Raw genomic sequence first — 19724 nt, 5'->3', positions numbered from 1 at the left:
TTTCCATTGAGTCTTGCCTTTGTCATCATTCTTCCATTCATATTTTCCTTTATCCTATATAGAATTGTTAGATCTGCCACTTTCTCCATAAGATCTACCTCTACCGCTCTAGAATCTACCACCTCTACCTCTCTATCTTTGTTCATGCTTCTTTGTCAATATCTCCTTAGCTTTCAAGGCATATTGATATGCTTCTTCTACACTTTCTAGCTTCACAAAACTTATTTCATCTTGTATTCTAGATCTCAATCCATTAATGTACCTTGCAATTTTCTCAACATCATCATCCACATGCCCAGATCTGATGTCTAATCTATAGATTTCCTCAGTATATTCTTTTATAGTCATGTCCTTTTGTTTCAAATTTTGCATCTTTCTCAACATGCTAACTTGGTAATCATTAGGAAGGAATTTGTTCTTTACCTTGTTCACCATCTTTGGCCAAGTTTCGGTCTTCTCCTTTCCTCTCCTTTGTCTATCAATTTGCAAGTGCTCCCACCATAATGATGCATGACCTTTCAACCTAGTGACTGCAATCTTCACCTTTCTATTATCAGGAGTGTTTTCATACTCAAATAACTTCTCCATATTAGAGATCCAATCTAGCACAACATTGGTATCCAATTTTCCATCATATGGAACAACTTCTATAGAAGGTTTTGAATTTTTCCTAGACAATACTCACAACAATCTTTCCTCATCTTGATCTTCTTTAGGTTCTAGATTATGGTTTGGTGCTACTACTTCATCATCACTCACATCATCAAGATGTGCTCCTCTCCTCTAGGCTATTTCCATAGCATCTAATCTGGCTACAATTTGTCTCAACTGATCCAATATAACATTATCAACATTATTTCCTCTACCATGAACCATCTTCACAAATTAGGTTCCTGCAAGATCATAACCCTCTGTAAGTTATAGGTCAAATCCATAGATCTGCCACCCTACAACCAAATCCAAATCAGGGTTCCACATGATCCAATCTCCACAAGGATGAACCTCAAGCTCTGATACCAACTAACACAGGTAGGGAGAGAATTAATAGGGCCCAAAGGCTCACCCAACTATCAAAACCACCTTACAAGAATTAACACAATGGAACAGACACAAAGAACAGCAACCAAAGGAGGAAGAAGAGTGAATTATTTTTAGTGATTCATCAAGATATCTTCTTACATAGCTAGCTATAAGGCCTTCTGGGTTATGGCCAATTAAAAATACATTCACACTCAAAGATCCAACTGCAAATTCGCACTTTCAGTTCTGCTCTATAATCTTCTTCACAAAAGCTTCTCCAAAACTTCTCTAAAACTTCTTCTCTTCTAAACTTGCTTAACTCTAAGCCTAAACTCTCTATTTATACTTGCCAAAATGACTTACAAACATTCTAGAATATTACATAAGAGCAAGACTGACCCAACAATGGTCTAGACTCATCCCAAGAAAAGATCTTAACATAAATGTTATGAATGAAATAAATCTTGCAAGCCGGCTCACAAAATCACATCCAAATACTGACACTCGACACATGAAGAAATACTCAGCATGCACTAAGTAACTCGACACATGAAGAATCACTCAGCATACACTAGGTAACTCGGCACATGAAGGAATGCTATAGTAACTCAGCACCTGAAGGAAAATAAGGTTACTAGGCACATGGAGGAAAATAGGGTTACTAGGCACATGAAGAAAATAGGGTTACTAGGCACATGAAGAAAATAGGGTTACTAGGCACATGAAGAAAATAGGATTGCTAGGCACATGAAGAAAACAAGATTATGAGGCACATGAAGAAAATAGGATTGCTAGGCACATGAAGGGATCACTAGGCACATGAAGAACTGCTAGGCACATGAAGGAACTACTAGGCACATGAAGGACTGCTCCACACATGAAGGAACTACTAGGCACATGAAGGAATGCTAAGCACATGAAGGAACTGCTAGGTGAACAAAATTAGCACGATAATAAGGCAACCTAGGATGCTCTTGCATCATTATTGATGAAGAAATTCCTTTGTCATTTCTTCCCTTTTTTTGGGCTATCTCTTGTTGTTTCATAATGCATGCCCTATTTCTCCTTGAAATGGGGACCCCCTATTGAATTTTTTGTCTCCCAAACCCCTAGTCTAGGGCCTCAGTCATGATTCCACTCTCCCAGTAGTTTGAATCAATCCCCAATCTTTGACTGGGGAAGTTTGGAGAATAAAATTTGGAGAAAAAATGAAGTTTTTGTGTTTTTTAGTGAAAAAGTTTGTACTAGTGCACATGCACACTCATCTCCTTCAAGAGATGTGCATATGTGCACTTGTACACCTTTGGAGGATGTGCACTAGGGCCTAGGCTCTATATAAGACCCAGACACCTCTCCTTGCACTCATTCAAACCTCTACTCTCTAGATTCCTACACCTCCACACCTTTAGAGGTGTACCTCCTGTCCTCTTCACTTCAAACCTTCCAATAGAAACATAAGGTAAGAAAACACAAGAAGGTGTGCACATGTGCACCTTCTTAACTACACACCTAAGGAAGAAAGTTATGCATCCTCAAGGTGCATATGTGCACAAATTTGTGCTTTCTAAGCATAAATAACATAATTAGATATAATTGTGCACACATGTGAACCCCACTAAGGTGCACAAAATGTTAAAGAAAATTTCAAAAACTAAGTGATTCCCCCTTCCACAAAGCACTTGCACAGTGCATGTGTGCACCTCACCAAGGTGCACAAATGGCCAATTAGGGTCCATTTAGCACATCTAGCACACCACTAAAGGTGAAATAGGTGTGCTAAGTAGAATAATAAGGCTTTTTTTCTATTGGGGGGGGGGGTGGGGAGAACTGGCTAAGTTTTAACTATTTTTGGTGTTCTAGGTTGCTTTTTGATCTGTTAGGGTTGGTTTTAAGTATGACTTTAGCTTTCTAGACTAATGTTTCCTCTCTTGTGCATATAAGATGGTGTCATCATCCTCTTCATTAATAGAAAGGCTAGCTCCAAAGTTCATTATTTTCAAGTACCAAGGTGCACTAAGGAAATCTCATTTTTAAGATTGACATGCTATGATTAGAGATATAGAACTTGGACATATAGATAGGAACACATTCCTTACCATTTTCAAAAAACCTAAATAATAATCTGCAATAGTGTCAACTCTCATCAGATCATGTATAGTCAATATAGCATCACATGCCACATCCATTCAATCTTCAAAACTTATAATTTCTCTTACAAAGAACTACATAGATGAAGAGAAGGTTCAAGAGTGTCATAGGGGAGATAGTCTTGCACCTCCAAACTAGAAATATCAAGATGGTGTTCCATCTACTTTGAGTTGATCAATATTTTTAGATTTCTTATGATGGAGAAAAGAGATGGTATTGGGAGAATGAGAAAGAAGCTATAGAGATAATTCAATCATCCTTCCTAATTGATATAACATGAGTGGGCCACAAAGTTGACAAAGTAGACATGACCTTAGGTTATATGAAAGATGATGTTGGATACACCATTATTCTTTTGAGAAGGATCATGGGACTACCAATAATAGGGTACCTTCAAACCATGATGGTCAACTTCAAGGAAACCATCAGGATGACAAAGATTCCAATAGACTGGGTGACTATCCTAAGAGATAAATTAGATGAGAAATTGGTAGCTATGAAAGCTGATCCAAAATTCAACATGACATCATATTTGGTGTACTTACTAGTGGCTAAAATGATAGACTACCTAGGACTTTATATAGAGGGAAGCATGCAAGATGCTAATGCCTAGCCTTATGTGGTATACCCTCAATTGGTGAAGAATAAAATCTTAGGGTAGAGGATAGAATACAACATGGTGAATGATAGTTTCATATTTGCAATCATCTAATTCATTTAAGATGATTATGATAAAAGGATGTTAGTAGAAGTAGCAACTAGGATCATAGAGATTGGCACATATTAAATCTAATTAAAAATGTTCACCTACCTAAGGGTATTTGGTACATTGGGAAAAGCAAAGGTACTCTCAAGATTTCCATCGGATAGGTTCATTTTGCTAGAGATTTCCTACAAACTCACATTTTTATATGATAGAGTGAGAAAACAACACAAAAATACATGGGTATGGCATATCACTATAGGTTTTTTTTGAGGTAAAAAGAAGAAGGATATAATGACCTTTGATTTGGAATGGGATCAATATCCCTTGGAAGAGTACAAGTCCCCTCCCCCTTAGTTTGACCACATAGGGATGGTGCAACATCTAATAGGGAAGAAATTTGTACACAAAGATGCATTAGAAGATCATTGGATGAATGCACTAGATGACTATGATATTTGAATAAGGGATTATTATAGGATGACTCTATATTTGATAGAGAAAGTGCTCAAAATCAATATCCAATTAAGGTCTATCCAAAAGGATACCAAAGAAGTCTTAGATCCTTTATATAATAGGGATAAAACTTATGGTAGGCCCATAATGAATGCATAGATTGGAATGGATGAAAACAAGGATATAAATCATATATCTTGCCATATAGTCCAATTAACAAAGGAATGGATCAAGTAACCTTTTAGACTTGGTCTAGTTCCTCATGCTATTCCTATTCAAGTAACAACACAACATATTAAGGGAAAAGGTGCAAAAGTCATGGTACTAACCTTCCCAACTCAAACTCCTGTGAGGCCAGAAATGATGCATCAATATGAGCAAAAGATTAAGTATTTTGAAGTCGGTAGGGGTTCCCAAAGGAAGAAAGCTCCTACAAAGGGAAAGAAGAAAACAACTTAGGCTCAAGTGCCTAAAGAAGAATAGGTACATCCTTAACAAGAAAATCCCCAAGCTAAGTCAATAGCTCAAGTCCTATTTCAAGAGTCCAAGAAAATACCTCCACAATAAGAGAAGGTACAAGAATAGGAAGAGGAAGTAGAGAGGGTGCCACTAGTGACTACAAAGGAATAAGAATCCCCCTCGGCTCCAAAATGAGAAGGAATTGAATCAAAAGTGGTAGGGACAAGGAGGAGCAAGTTAAAGAAGAAGACTACTCTATCTCCTCAAGTCCTAGAAACAATTCCTAAAGCTAAGGTGGAAAAAGAAGAAGGGGAGAAAATTAAATATATCCCCTTGAGTCAAAGGAATTGCTTAGCTAGTTCTAGAGAAGAGTAAAGAAGAACACCTCCATTTATTTCAAAAGAACCTATTCAAGTTTCTACATCAGAGGATGAGCAACAACAATGGATAACCAACATGGAGGGTCAAGAATAGATGTCTTTTACCTCTTTTATTTTCACTTCATGCTGGTAGGAACTAAGATGGTGGGAGTAAAGATAAGAGACACTCCTAGGAGTGTATACTTAGGAGAGGACTAGAGCCAATTGCTACTTTTACCTCAAGGACCTCTAGGTATTTTGCCACTAGCATCTTAGGATTTATCATTTCTAGAAAAAGGCTTAGTAACTCTAGTTCCTCCCTCTATAGAAATAGAGGAACAAGAAATGAAGGAAGTAGAGCCCCAACAACTGCAAGTCAATGTAGTATCAAAGAAAGGGAAAAAAACTTGAAGAGCCTCAACAAAATCCTCACAATACAAAGGCTATGACCTTATGCCAAGGAAATACAAAGACTCCAAATAGCAATCTTTCTCAATGAGAAAAGACTTCAGAGAGGATTGATAAGGGAAAGGAGCCTATAGTGGAACCCCCCTCTTTAGTCAAGTATATGTCTCCAATGTGCATTATACTGACTTGGCTAAAGAGGGAGGTCATGTTTTGACAAAAGAGGTAGCTAGATCTAACTACTGAGGAGGGAATAAAAAAATTGGTAAAAGCTATCAACAAGACTAATCCACCTATAGTTGATCCATGAACATTGGCCTTCATCATGAAAAACCAAGATTAAGACTTGCTTGTGCATATAGCTATTCATCCTTTGTATGCTGACACTAAGGAACTAACTCCTAAGGATTATCAAATCAAGGAGACCATGTTGGGAAGGCCCACGGTAAATACCACAAAAGTAATGATCATTATGGGCATGAAGGAGGTATTCAAATGCATGGACCAGGATGAGTCTAAGTTGATAACACTCAGGAAATAGAATGAGCTTTTGAGAGGCTATTTGCATGGAGTTGTGGGATTGATAAACTTGGATAATCCAAACATCACTCTTGCTATGACAAGAAGAGGAGCATGTCAGCAACAGTGTGAAAATTGTGAGGAGAAAGGCATACAAATAATATAGGGGAACTTCAACCTATTACATGGTATTTAGTCAAGTGTGGATAAGTTGGTATTTATAGAAAAATATGATCTTGGATGAATGGATGAGGTACATGTTGGTTTCTAAATTAGCAACTTTTGAATAACCTAGTGATAAGAACATATACACCTAGGGGTAGCTAATTCCCATGTTCAATGCACCTATTTAGACACAAGGGCCAATTATAAGGTTATTTAATCTCCTTCTTCTCTTTAGGCTCTGTAAAACCTAGGTAGGTGAACCTTAGATTCCTTTTTATGGTACTAGTGTTCAAAGAATACACTTGAATCTAATAAAGTAGATAATTACCTTACAACAAAACATTCTTTGAAGAACTTATTGAAAACAAGAAAACCTATTCTAACTATAAAAAAAAATGGTCATCAAAACTTCTTAAACCTTCTTACCTCTATCAAACACTTGATTTTCATTTACATCTCTCTGAGCTAAGCTATAAGTATCACTTTCAATTGTCTCATCAAACACATCATAATTCTCAATTAGCTTAGTTGGATAAACAAACTAAATTTCTTGACTTTCATAGTATATACTAGGAACATCCTTAACATAATAATCACTATGGAAATAGGGGTTAGCATGCAAAAACATATTAGAATAAAATTGATACCTCTCTTCATTAGATGAAATGTGCATGCTATCACTTTAAATATGAAAGATTCATATTCAACTCAGGAAAAACAATCACACATACCTTAAAATCATGTATCTTCATGTATAGCTAGTTGGTAATCAAATGAGTACTCAAACTTACCCAGAAATGTCATCATTAGAGTACTCACCATGAAATTCCCTGCAAGGTGTAGGCTGATCTTCTATAGAAACTTCATCTAACACCTCACCATAAACATTATAAGATGCAAAATCATAATCATAGTCATTGTCAAACCTAGAAGAAGAACAATCTAATTTCTTACAACAATAAGATAAGGTATCACCATCAAGCTCAATATCAACCAAATTTGAACATTCCATGTGTTCTTCAAAATGTGGGTTGATAATTCCATGCAAAGCTCCCTTGTAAATGTTGCAACAAGTGATGTGCTAATCAACATCAAACTCTTCACCATACAATGGATTGGTGAAAACCTTGAAAACATTTCCAACAACATTGTCATGAAAATATTTAGCATGTGAAAAAGAAAAACTAGAATCATCATCATCATTATATGAAGACAAAATATCTACTCCATCAATTTGGCATGTGGAATATAAATCAATATTACTTGCATCGTCTTCACTAAGATGATTCATATGACCTATCCACCAATCATCTCTTATTTTAGTATATATTTGAGTCAAGAGAAAAATTCTGTCCACAAGTGAGAACCTGGTAAATAGGCACTTTAGGCAAGTACCATGGTGAAAACCTAGCAAACAGGCACCATGTGTAATTAGTTATTGCTCCTCCATCTATTGAGATTCCATCTATTTTTTTCCCCTTTTGTAATTCCTTGATCATATTCATCATCCTACAAGACATCCTTGGCTCCTTGACCTATTGGTGTTTGAAAATGCTACCAGTTTCCAATTACCCTGATGAGAACAAAACACATCTAGGGGTAGCTAACTCTCATTTTCAACATGCCCATTTAGACACTAGGCCAACTATAAGGCTAGACCCTTCTTCTTCTTTAGGCTTTGCAAAACCTAGGTGGGTGGACCTATGGATTCTTTATATGGTACTAGTTATCAAAGCATACATTGAATCTAATATGAAGCAGATAAAACCCTTATTTCTCCTAATAAATCATGAAATAACATCAATCTACAGTAGCTAAATGCAGATCTATGAATCTCATAATACTATTCTATAATAGCATTCTATTATAGCTCTTCAAAGACTATTTCATCTTTATGCTCACTATGAGAAAAAGTACCAGCATGCTCATGACTACAAAAAATAAACTGAGAATCAAAATCCAACAATGACTCATGCACGCTGATCGAAAACACAAAAACCTCATAATATACATCATTCACCAAGTTGCATGTACCAAAAACTTGCAACTCACCTTGTGTCTCCGAATGCAAAGAGCATTTGGAATTCAATTGTTGCCTACTTGTAGTCATATCATTCACTAAATTAGATTCATCTTTCACCGAAACCTCTTCACATTCTTCAACTAACTGATTAGTTACCAAGCATGAAAACTCATTCTGAAAGTGCTAATCTAAACTATGTTGATCACTATCATTTTCTTCATCTAACTGAAAGTTAGAATACATCTTGAACTTATCTTCACAAGACTTATCAGTGCGTGAAGGAAATCTATAACCTGATTGACAATGTTCACTGGTTTCCTCTTCATCATACAAAACATCATAACAATGTTTAGCAATATCAGCATAAAAAGAATCTGAAATAGCGTTAAAGTTCCCTTCATTAACATTCTCTACATCCAGCAAATTGTCATGTGCAAAGACATTTGAGGAACTATCATTTACACCTCCAAAATCTGATAAGGATTGTTCATATTCCACATTTCTTTCTACATCAAAGTTTGGGGAAGTAACTTGACTAAATGAAGAAACATTATGATGAAAAATATGAAGATCCTTAGAAACACTTACTTACTTTCCAAAATCACGAACCTACAAAATAGAGATTTCATTAGAACTCAAGACTGCCTCACAAATCTTCTCCTGAATGTGATTGTCATCTGGATAACATGAATAAATTACAACAGGAAGATCATTAGTGTAATAATTTGGAAAATGAGAATTATTACAACATTCTTTCTTATCATGGCAATCACTAGATTTACTGTTGTTACAACTTTCTTCAACTTCATATGTACTGTAACAAAATTTATCTTCTCTTTTATATCCATCTTTGTCATGCTAATTGCTATTACCTGATTCATTAACATTTGAATCCACCTCTTCACTTTTTTAAGATAGATTATCTAGCTCTATAGACTCATTGCATTCATTACTACCTTGGCTTTTAGCACACTCATTATCATTAGGAGATATTTCATGAGATCTATAATCACCACTTTCCATCTCCTGAATGAACCTTTCAATTTGCAAACTTATTTGTAACCTTATAGGTGCTGGCCAATTGATTGAATCAGGTACTAGAACATCAAGGAAGATACCAGGTAGGGAAGATTCCTCAGGTCTACAATGAAAAGGAATCTTACTGATTACTAATTTAAGCCTTAAATAACATTTTTTGACATCTAAACCTTGATTACTTCCTACTTGAATTCTTATAAGATTGGCAATCCTTTTGTAGACCAGTCTATTCAACATAGCAATGTTATTATTCATGATTTCTAAACTCTCAGAATTTGGTAAACTAATCTCAGATCTGAGATCTAACTCCATTATACAACAAAATTTCTATCTCTTCTTTCTAGTGCTATAAATCACTGATTCTAACATTTGACTTCCATGAAAAGAAAGCATGAAAACCAAAATACCTTAAGAGCTGATGCTGAAACTTTGATCTACTGATTTGGCATAGGTGCAAGACTGGAATTCCTTTACACCACTAGTCAAATTTTGTAAAGTTGCCACCTCCTTAAAAGAGGAATAAAATAACCACTATTGTGATCTACTTTTACACTTCAATTCCTTATAACAATAGATTGCAAACAACACTTTAAAACTTATCAAGAATTTAAAACTCCTTTCCAAGAAACTATCAAAACAATCAGATCTACCCATACAACTGAAAGTCCTTAAATTTTTTTTTAATGAAATCAACTAGGAACAAACTGGTACAGAGATTTGAGAGTCACCACTCACACTTTGTGAGAAATAAAACATAATTTTTCACTTGAAAAATCTAAACCAGACCTTCAATGTAGGAGAAACGTGTAGATCATTAACACCTTGAAAAGAAAATACACTTTATAAATGAATTCTTGACCCTAAACTTTCTCCATAGAACTTGCAAAGTCTGAACTAATTGAAGATAGACCTATAATAGTCATAGCACACAATTTTCATCCAGTTTTACAACATACTATTGTCCATGAATAAAGCTCAATTGGGGTGCATGATATTTGGGTAAGAGACCTGGAAAACACATCAGATAACCTACTGCTGCAAATTTTTTATGCACTTCTTCTGTTGTATTGAATCTCTTCTTTTCAAATTCTCAAGGTTTGTCTTACATCTAATTCAATATAGTCCCCAACACAGTCGCCATTTTGTTGGTGTTTGAAAATGCTACCAGTCTCTAATTACCTTGATGAGAAAAAAACATATCTAGGGGTAGCTAACTCCCATTTTCAACATGCTCATTCAGACGCCAGGCCAACTATAAGGCTAGACCCTTCTTTTTCTTTGGGCTCTGCAAAACCTAGGTAGGTGGACCTATAGATTCTTTATATGGTACCAGTTATCAAAGCATACACTGAATCTAATATGAAGCAGATAAAACCCTTATTTCTCCTAATAACTCATGAAATAACATGAATCTACATTAGCTAAATGCAGATCTAGGAATCTCATAAGCTAAGTGAGAGCATTCTATTATAGCTCTTCAACATGAAAAGGAAAAGTGTTTGATTAACAATGTTGATGTTCAACAAATCCTCAAACATGTAGAAGTATAAAAAGTGATCCTACAACTGATCAATGCCTAATCCATTGGGCAATTCGATGAATTCAAAACATACATCTATGACATCATGACATATTTTGTATACCCAGACATCAGATCTATCTAATCACCTTGTGATTCAGACATCAATGTTCATTCAAGTCTCATTCTCACGCAATATCCTTCTCAAGTAACTAGTAACCTTGTTAGAATATATCAAGCATTTACTTGGCCCTTTGGTCCAACAAAAAACTACATCAAACATACAACCTGAAGGGGATGCAAATGGATCTTAGATCTTTGTTCTAAGACCACATAAGAGTTACAGATTACTGAGAAAGGAGACAAGAAATAGAATGAAACTAGTGAAATTATTGCTCATATGTATTCATTTTCTTTGAAAATATACATTCAGGTGCATGAAATCAAAACATGAAACAACCTAACATCTCAGAACTATCTTTATTATCTTTACACTTGATGTTCACATAAGAGAAAAATGCTAAAGAATGAAGGTGGAATCATAGATCTAGATCCAACAAAGTGGTCTCACAGAAGGACTAAAGATTTCCAACCCACAATGGTCTCCCAGTAACAAAAAATTGGAACTCCTTACAGTGAAAGAAAGAATGAAAGATATAGGAAAAGATGAAATTTTTTGATCTGATATACAACTGACAGGTTTCCACTTGAGATTCAATCCTTTGGCAACTGAAAAACCTCTTTCTTCTTTCTTCCCATTTTGATCTGATCTTGTTTCATCATTTTCTGTGACAAACTTGCAAAATATCCCTTTCTAAATGATGAAAATTGTGTGAGTCACCAAAATATTTTAACTGCCTTATGAGAATGCTAGTGAAATTGGTTTTCACTGAGTGAATGTGTTCAAATTTTGACCCATACTGCATTTCAACTATTTTTTAACCATATTCAAATTAATATCATGTCAAAAATCAAATCTAAACTTCTTGGTCTGAATATAGTTGCAATTCAGGTACCTGAGACAAATCCCCTTATAGCTTGAACCAGTAGCATTCTGTGTAGAAACAAACTTCAGAAACAAAAAATTCATCTTTTGTCGATTCCAACGATATATAATAAGGCATATTTTGGCTTCCAAAAACCCACTAAAAGTCTATTTGAAAATAGTCCCTCTACTAGAAAAGTTCAAGTCTACAACTCATTAATTTTTAAATCTTTGAAAAATTTAAATGTTCTAAAGTTAAAACTTTAGAAAATGCTCCCTTTGATTTAAAACTAAATGAGAACGTGATTCCATTTTTGAATTAAAAAACTCCTGTAGGTTGTTTGAGAAGAAATAAATAAAAATAATTTTTTTATTATTTCTAATCTCTCTTCACCCCTCAAAATTTGGGGTCAAACTGGGTTTGACTGAGTGACACATGTCACTCATTGATTGACCAACTGTATACACCTGCCATGTCACCATTTTCTCTAAGCTCAGTGCCACATGTTGCTTTTCTGCAATCTTGCATTTCATAACTAGCATGCATCTTCTTTTTGTAGGTGTGCGCCCATCACCCGATCTTGCCACGTGGCAAGATCTTGTGCCTCCGCCTAAACCTACACATCCCTGCTACGTCATTATGCCCAAAACTTGCTTCACCATGTGTCACATTTTTGCAATCTCACATTATTTATCCTCCTCACAACTTATTTTTGTGGGAATACGGGTACCGTTCGATCTATCACATGTTGCGATCGTGCTCATCTCCCGTTTTGGGTGCCACATCATCATCCTTGCGCATCCATCCAAAATTTGGCTTCTATCTTACTGACATCATCCTTGACTACCATGCACAAGACCCACTTACAAGCTGCGGCCTTTCAAAAAGCTCTTACTTCAATTCGCATTGAGTAGTGTATTGAATTATATTTAAAGTATCAAAAGTTTCCCAACATGGCTCATGTGGGATAAATCTTCTATAAGAAAATCTACCACAATACTATTGAAGTCTCTTTGAATGGCATCCTCTGACCAGTGTGGGCATGCTCCCTTATTTGTTTTTTGTAAGCTCCATTTCCAAACGGCTCCCCACTTCCATCTATAGGTTGCGATCTGCAACTTCTTCTTTGTGGATGGCATTTCTATTCATTGCATGAGATATCCTTTTTTTTTTTTAAAGGTGGGTTATCTTCTTTGTTGGCTACATGTGGAGAGAATTCTTTGTCATGGTCATGGGTTTTTTTCTTTTTTTAAAAATTTATGCTTGAATGACCTTTGAACTAGCACTGGCTCCATTAATGACTGTGCATTCTCTGTCACAGACCATAGGTTTTTCTTTGTCTAAATGTTTCCCCTGTTTGCACGAGTTTCTAGTCTCCTGGCATGGATTTGATCTTTATATAGTTGCAGCTTCAAACTTAAATATTACATTATTTCCTTTGTTAACTGACAGCTGTTCTATCGCGTGTGACTTTTGTTTTTGTTGTGGGGCTACTTCATTGTCTCTAAACCGCAGGGTGTCCCGTGTCTCCTTCAGCGTGGGTCTTTATTTTTCTGTAGTCCTTGGCATGTGTATGGGACTCCTTCATTGTCTTTGGTTTCCTTTTTAACTAGTGGCTCTCATTTCATGATGTGGGTGCTTTTGAACTGGGTTCTTCTTTGTGCCATGGACGGCTCTCCATTTTTGATGCATGAGCTTTCTATATGGGCGTTGACAACTATTTTGGATGTGGGCTCTTTTCTAAATGACTGGTTGCCTCTTGATTTGTAGCGATTTGGGTCTATGAGGCAGCTTCCTCTTTCTAGTATCTGCAGCTCATTTAAAAGATGCCTCTATTACTTGTCGATGTTGCTTTGCATGTGGAAAACTTCGCCCTCTAACAAGTCTACTCCAATTGAAACTTGCCCTTTTGACTACCCCTGCCTTCCATGCATTATCTTGAGCTTCCCTGTAGAATGTGGAGCTCTGCTAATTTAAAAAATAAAATTGGATGCCCTTCTTATTAATCTATTAATCTGGTCCTTATTTCAAAGCATAAGCTACCACTAATTTTTGGCATGGTTTGGTCTCTCCTCTTCACACAAGATGTGCTCTCCTTGCAATGGCATTCTTTTCTTGCCTTTTAGCTACCCTATGGCTTTAACTGATACTGCACCTTGTTCCATATAGATGCCTATCTTAGCTGGCTACATGAGTTATCTTTTTATGGTGGCTTCCATTCTTTTTAACACTAACTCTTCCTTTTCTAATGATGTGGAATTAGCATACAAGCAGAAACTATACTTCCAATTTATGACCTTGGTTCTGAAGTAGGAAAAGTTCTATGACATGTATTCTAATCAAAACCTCCATGCTCTTTCATTTCAAACCATATGACTTTAGCTAAGAAATCCACATTATTTCTAGAAATAGAAAAGCAAGGGCATGAAGATACTCTAACATCATTTGTTTGCTAAGGTGCTATAGAAAATGTTACCAGAGGTACACCTTTTTTCATCTTGGGATGCAGGAGAACTCCTTGCACACCATCATATGTCATTATTGAAGAATTGACTTAACCACCATGAAGCTCAGATTTTTACCATCATATATATAATCTAGGCTTGTGGAAATAGTGCATGGTAAGTAGGACATTGTCTATCTAGGTTCCAATACCAAGATCTTATTCCCAAATTATTATCTTGTTTGAGTTCCTTAGGGCATCTTGGATACAGCACTAATGCAAAATGTACTCTTATTGTTGTTGGTGTTTTTTATAGACCAGAACATTAGTATGAACTTTCTTAGTATTATAACCACAAACGTCTGGTCCAAACATGATGCTATTTGGTATCTCTCCATTGAATGTCTTCTGGTCTAATTCATCACTTATCAAGTTTTTTTCAAAAACCATGTTGGCTATTCACACAATTAATTAATAGCCATGAAATCTTTTGAAAGGCTTTAATATAAATGAGAACCTTCAATTTTACTTTATCGGTCTAATGCAATTAGTAGGGACCCAAAGTGGGTCTGGCTAAAAAAAATTTCATTTCCAGACAACTAATACTCCAAATTAATCCACTGGTAACTTGATACTGATTCACATCAAATTTGACTTCTAAACAATCAATTTGAAGCTCATTTTACCATTTCTTGTCCAACTGTGAATTTCATGCTAGGAGGTCTATTGAATGCCTTTAAAAACTGACCCCGACAACTCACCAGGCCTTGAGATTGAGCACACTAATTCTCTGTTCCTCATTCTTGCACCTTGTTAGATCTTGTCTCATGAAGAATTCCCAATCAAAAGATATGGCCTGTCAAAGTCGCCTCTTCAGAATTACCTCGACAAAAACATGTCAGAAAACCACAAACTGGGTTCAGATTTGGCTTGGAAAACTGGGCAAATGAGCACTTGGGAAAATGAAAACTGGGACACCAATTCTCTGTCATGAGGACATTATGGATCTATGATTTAGGCTCATGAAAAATAACTGGGTGCAAATGGCGGACGTTCAAAGTAGGCTACTCAAAATTTTGCAACTAGGAACACTGATTGAAAAGTGATTTTGGCAAACGACATTGTCCTGGAAAAGTGTGCATATGGATTCATCATGACTTACAAATTGACACACTTGGAGCATTTTCAGAGGACAACATAGTGGTACAATCCATTCAATTTATGCAACCATAGATTTCTAGATATAACATCACAAATAGGGCTTCCGACAAATCTGCAAATACTGACACCAGTAAAAAGATGAAAATTGCATTTGGAATCGTGTTTGAAAACTAAGCAAATGGATTCGTCATAAGTTGAAACTTGAAACATAACAAGTTTCTGATGTCTACAATACAATTCAAAAGAAATTTCAGCATTTTGATCAACTATTCAAAAGTAATAATACGTCAAATAGGGCTTCCTAGAATTATGAACATTTTGCAAATGTGTGAAAACAGTAAATGACCAACTTTGGGAGATTCAAAAACTAATCAAACAAACTCAAAATGAATCAAAATCTGAAAGATAGGTTCTTGTATATGGACACTAAACACTCCCAAAGCTATGAATCATGAAACATTTCTAGGTGCTAGATATTCAAATGCAAACAAGGCCTCCTGTCGCTGTTTGACACTTGGGGTAAAATGCATATTTGAAACTAGCTCAGAATAGAACTTCACAGAATGACCCAGGATATCAATTTAACATCATGGAACACTTAGACGCACTGAATGCAAGGTGTTAGAAACATTGAACACCTCTGGGGCCTTATAGGTATAGCCAGGTAAATTTGCATTTATGGGGCTTTCATAGGCTTGACTTGATTCAAAATTTTAAATGGACGCCCAAAATGAGAAAGCAATTTTGAGCTCCAACAGTGGCTCTGTCTGGGGATGCATGTCCCTTGTGAGCATGGCAAGATTTCAGATCTCTGGGAGAAGCAAACCACATACATGACAAAAAAAACTTCCTCTCAAATAGCTTTATTTAAAATAGGGAAAAGCTACACTACTATGTACAAACAGTGCCCCCGAACTTAGCAAAAAATTTTACTTCTATAATATACTTGATTTTCATTTATGTCTTCATAAGGTAAACTGTGATTCTCATTCTCCCTTGTTTCACCAATCAGATTAGCATATTGAAACAAATTACTTGGCAAAACCAAACAACTTCCTTCATTCTCATAGTGCATATAAAATTCAAAGACTATTTCATCTTCATGTTCACTATGAGAAAAAACATCAGCATGCTCATGACTACACAAACTAAACTAAGAATTAAAATCCAACAATGATTCATGCACGCTAATCAAAAACACAAAAACCTCATAATCTACATCATTCACCAAGTTGCATGTACCAAAAACTTACAACGCACCTTGTGTCTCCGGATGCAAAGAGCATTTGGAATCTGATTGTTGCCTACTTGGAGTCGTATCATTCACTAAATTAGATTCATCTTTCACTGAAACCTCTTCACATTCTTCAACCAACTAATTAGTTACCAAGCATGAAAACTCATTCTGAAAGTGCTGATCTAAACTATGTTGATCACTATCATTTTCTTCATCTAACTGAAAGTCAAAATACACCTTGAAGTTATCTTCGCAAGACTTATCAATGCATGAAGGAAATCTATAACCTGATTGACAATGTTCACTGGTTTCCTCTTCATCATATGAAACATCAAATCAATGTTCAGCAAGATCAACATAAAAAGAATCTAAAACAATGTTAAAGTTCCCTTCATTAACATTCTCTACATCTAGCAAATCATCATGTGTAAAGAAATTTGAGGAACTGTCATTTACACCTCCAAAATTTGATAATGATTGTTTAGATTCCACATCTCTTTCTACATCAAACTTTGGGGAAGTAACTTGACTGAATGAAGAAACATTATGACAGAAAATATGAAGATCCTTAGAAACACTTACTTGCTTTTCAAAATCACGAGCCAACAAAACAAAGATTTCATTAGAACTCAAGAATACTGCCTCACAAATCTTCTCCTAGCTATGATTGTCATCTGGATAACATGAAGAACTTACAACAGGAGGATCATTAGTGTAACAATCTGGAAATTTAGAATTATTTCAACATTCTTTCTTATCATGGCAATCACTAGATCTGATGTTGTTACAACTTTCTTCAACTTCATATGTAATGTAATAAAATTTATCTTCTCTTTTATATCCATCTTTCTAATGCTGATTGCTATTACCTGATTCATTAAAATTTGAATCCACCTCTTCACTTTGGTAAGATAAATTATGTAGCTCTACGAACTCATTGTATTCATTACTACCTTGGCTTTTAGCACACTCATTATCATTAGGAGATATTTCATGAGATCTATAATCACCGCTTTCCATCTCCTGAATGAACCTTTCAATTTGCAAAATTATTTGTAACCTTATAAGTGCTGGCCAATTGACTGAATCAGGTACTAGAACATCAAGGAATATACTAGGTAGGGAAGATTCCTCAGGTCTATAATGAAAAGGCATCTTACTGATTACTAATTTAAGCCTTAAATAACATTGTTCAGCATCTAAACCTTGAGTACTTCCTACTTGAATTCTTATAAGATTGACAATCCTTTTGTAGACCAATCTATTCAACATAGCAATGTTATTATTCACGATTTCCAAACTCTCAGAATTTGGCAAACTAATCTCAGATCTGAGATTTGACTCTATTATACAACAAAATTTCTATCTCTTCTTCCTAGTGCTAAAAATTGCTAAATAGAGGCACTGATTCTAGCATTTGACTTCCATGAAAAGAAAGCATGAAAACCAAAATACGTTAAGTGTTGATGCTGAAACTTTGATCTGCTGATTTGGCATAGGTGCAAGACTGGAATTCCTTTACACCACTGGTCAAACTTTGTAAAGTCACCACCTCCTTACAAGAGCAATAAAATAACCACTACTGCAATCTACTTTTACAATTCAATTCCTTATAATAGCAGATTGCAAATAACACTTTAAAATTTATCAAGAATTTAAAACTTCTTTTAAAGAAACTATCAAAAACTTCAAATCTGCCCATACAACTAAAAGTCGTTCCAAAATTTTGCAATGAAGTCAACTAGGAACAAATTGGTATACAGATTTGAGAGTCGCCACTAACACTTTGTGAGAAATAAAACATAATTTGTCACTTGACAAATCTGAACGAGAGCTTCAATGTAGGAGAAACATGTAGATCATTAACACCTTGAAAAAAAAATACACTTTATAAATGAATTCTTGACTCTAAACTTCCTCCACAGCACTTGAAAAGTTTGAACTAATTGAAGATAGACCTATAACAGTCATAGCACACAATTTTCATCCAATTTTACAACATACTGTTGTCCATGAATAAAGCTCAACTGGGGTGCATGATATTTGGGTAAGAGACCTAGAAAACACATCAAATAACCTAATGCTACAAATTTTTTATGCACTTCTTCTACTGTATTGAATCTCTTCTTTTCAAATTCTCAAGGTTTGTCTTACATCTGATTCAATATAGTCCCTAGCACAGTCACCATTTTGTTGGTGTTGGAAAATGCTACCAGTCTCCAATTACCTTGATGAAAACAAAACACATCTAGGGGTAGCTAACTCCCATTTTCAACATGCCCATTCAGACACCAATCCAACTATAAGGCTAGAACCTTCTTCTTCTTCAGGCTCTACAAAACCTAGGTGGGTGGACCTATAGATTCTTTATATGGTACCAGTTATCAAAGCATACACTGAATCTAATATGAAGCAGATAAAACCCTTATTTCTCCTGATAACTCATGAAATAACATCCATCTATAGTAGCTAAATGTAGATCTATGAATCTCATAAGTTGAGTGAGGGCATTCTATTATAGCTCTTCAACATGAAAGGGAAAAGCATTTGATTAACAATGTTGATGTTCAACAAATCCTCAAACATGTAGAAGTATAACAAGTGATCCTACAACTGATCAGTGCCTAATCCATTGGGCTATTCGATGAATTCAAAACATACATCTGTGACATTAGGACATATTTTGTATACCCAGACATTAGATCTATCTAATCACCTTGTGATTCAGACATCAATGTTCATTCAGGTCTCATTCTCACACAATATCCTTCTCAAGTAACAAGTAACCTTGTTAGAATATATCAAGCATTTACTTGGCCCTTTGGTCCAACAACAAAACACATCAAACATACAACCTAAATTGGATACAAATGGATTTTAGATCTTTGTTCTAAGACCACATTAGACTTATAGATTGCTAAGATAGGAGACAAGAAATAGAATGAAACTAGTGAAATTATTGCTCATATGTATTCATTTTCTTTGAATATATACATTCAGGTGCATGAAATCAAAACATGAAACAACCTAACATCTCAGAACTATCTGTATTATCTTTGCACTTGATGTTCACATAAGAGAAA

The sequence above is a fragment of the Cupressus sempervirens genome, chromosome 5 (genome assembly GCF_028749045.1).
Source record: "Cupressus sempervirens isolate cs-2001-9-10 chromosome 5, ASM2874904v1, whole genome shotgun sequence".
Taxonomy (NCBI): domain Eukaryota; kingdom Viridiplantae; phylum Streptophyta; class Pinopsida; order Cupressales; family Cupressaceae; genus Cupressus; species Cupressus sempervirens.
Note: the sequence above shows the minus strand (reverse complement) of the source record.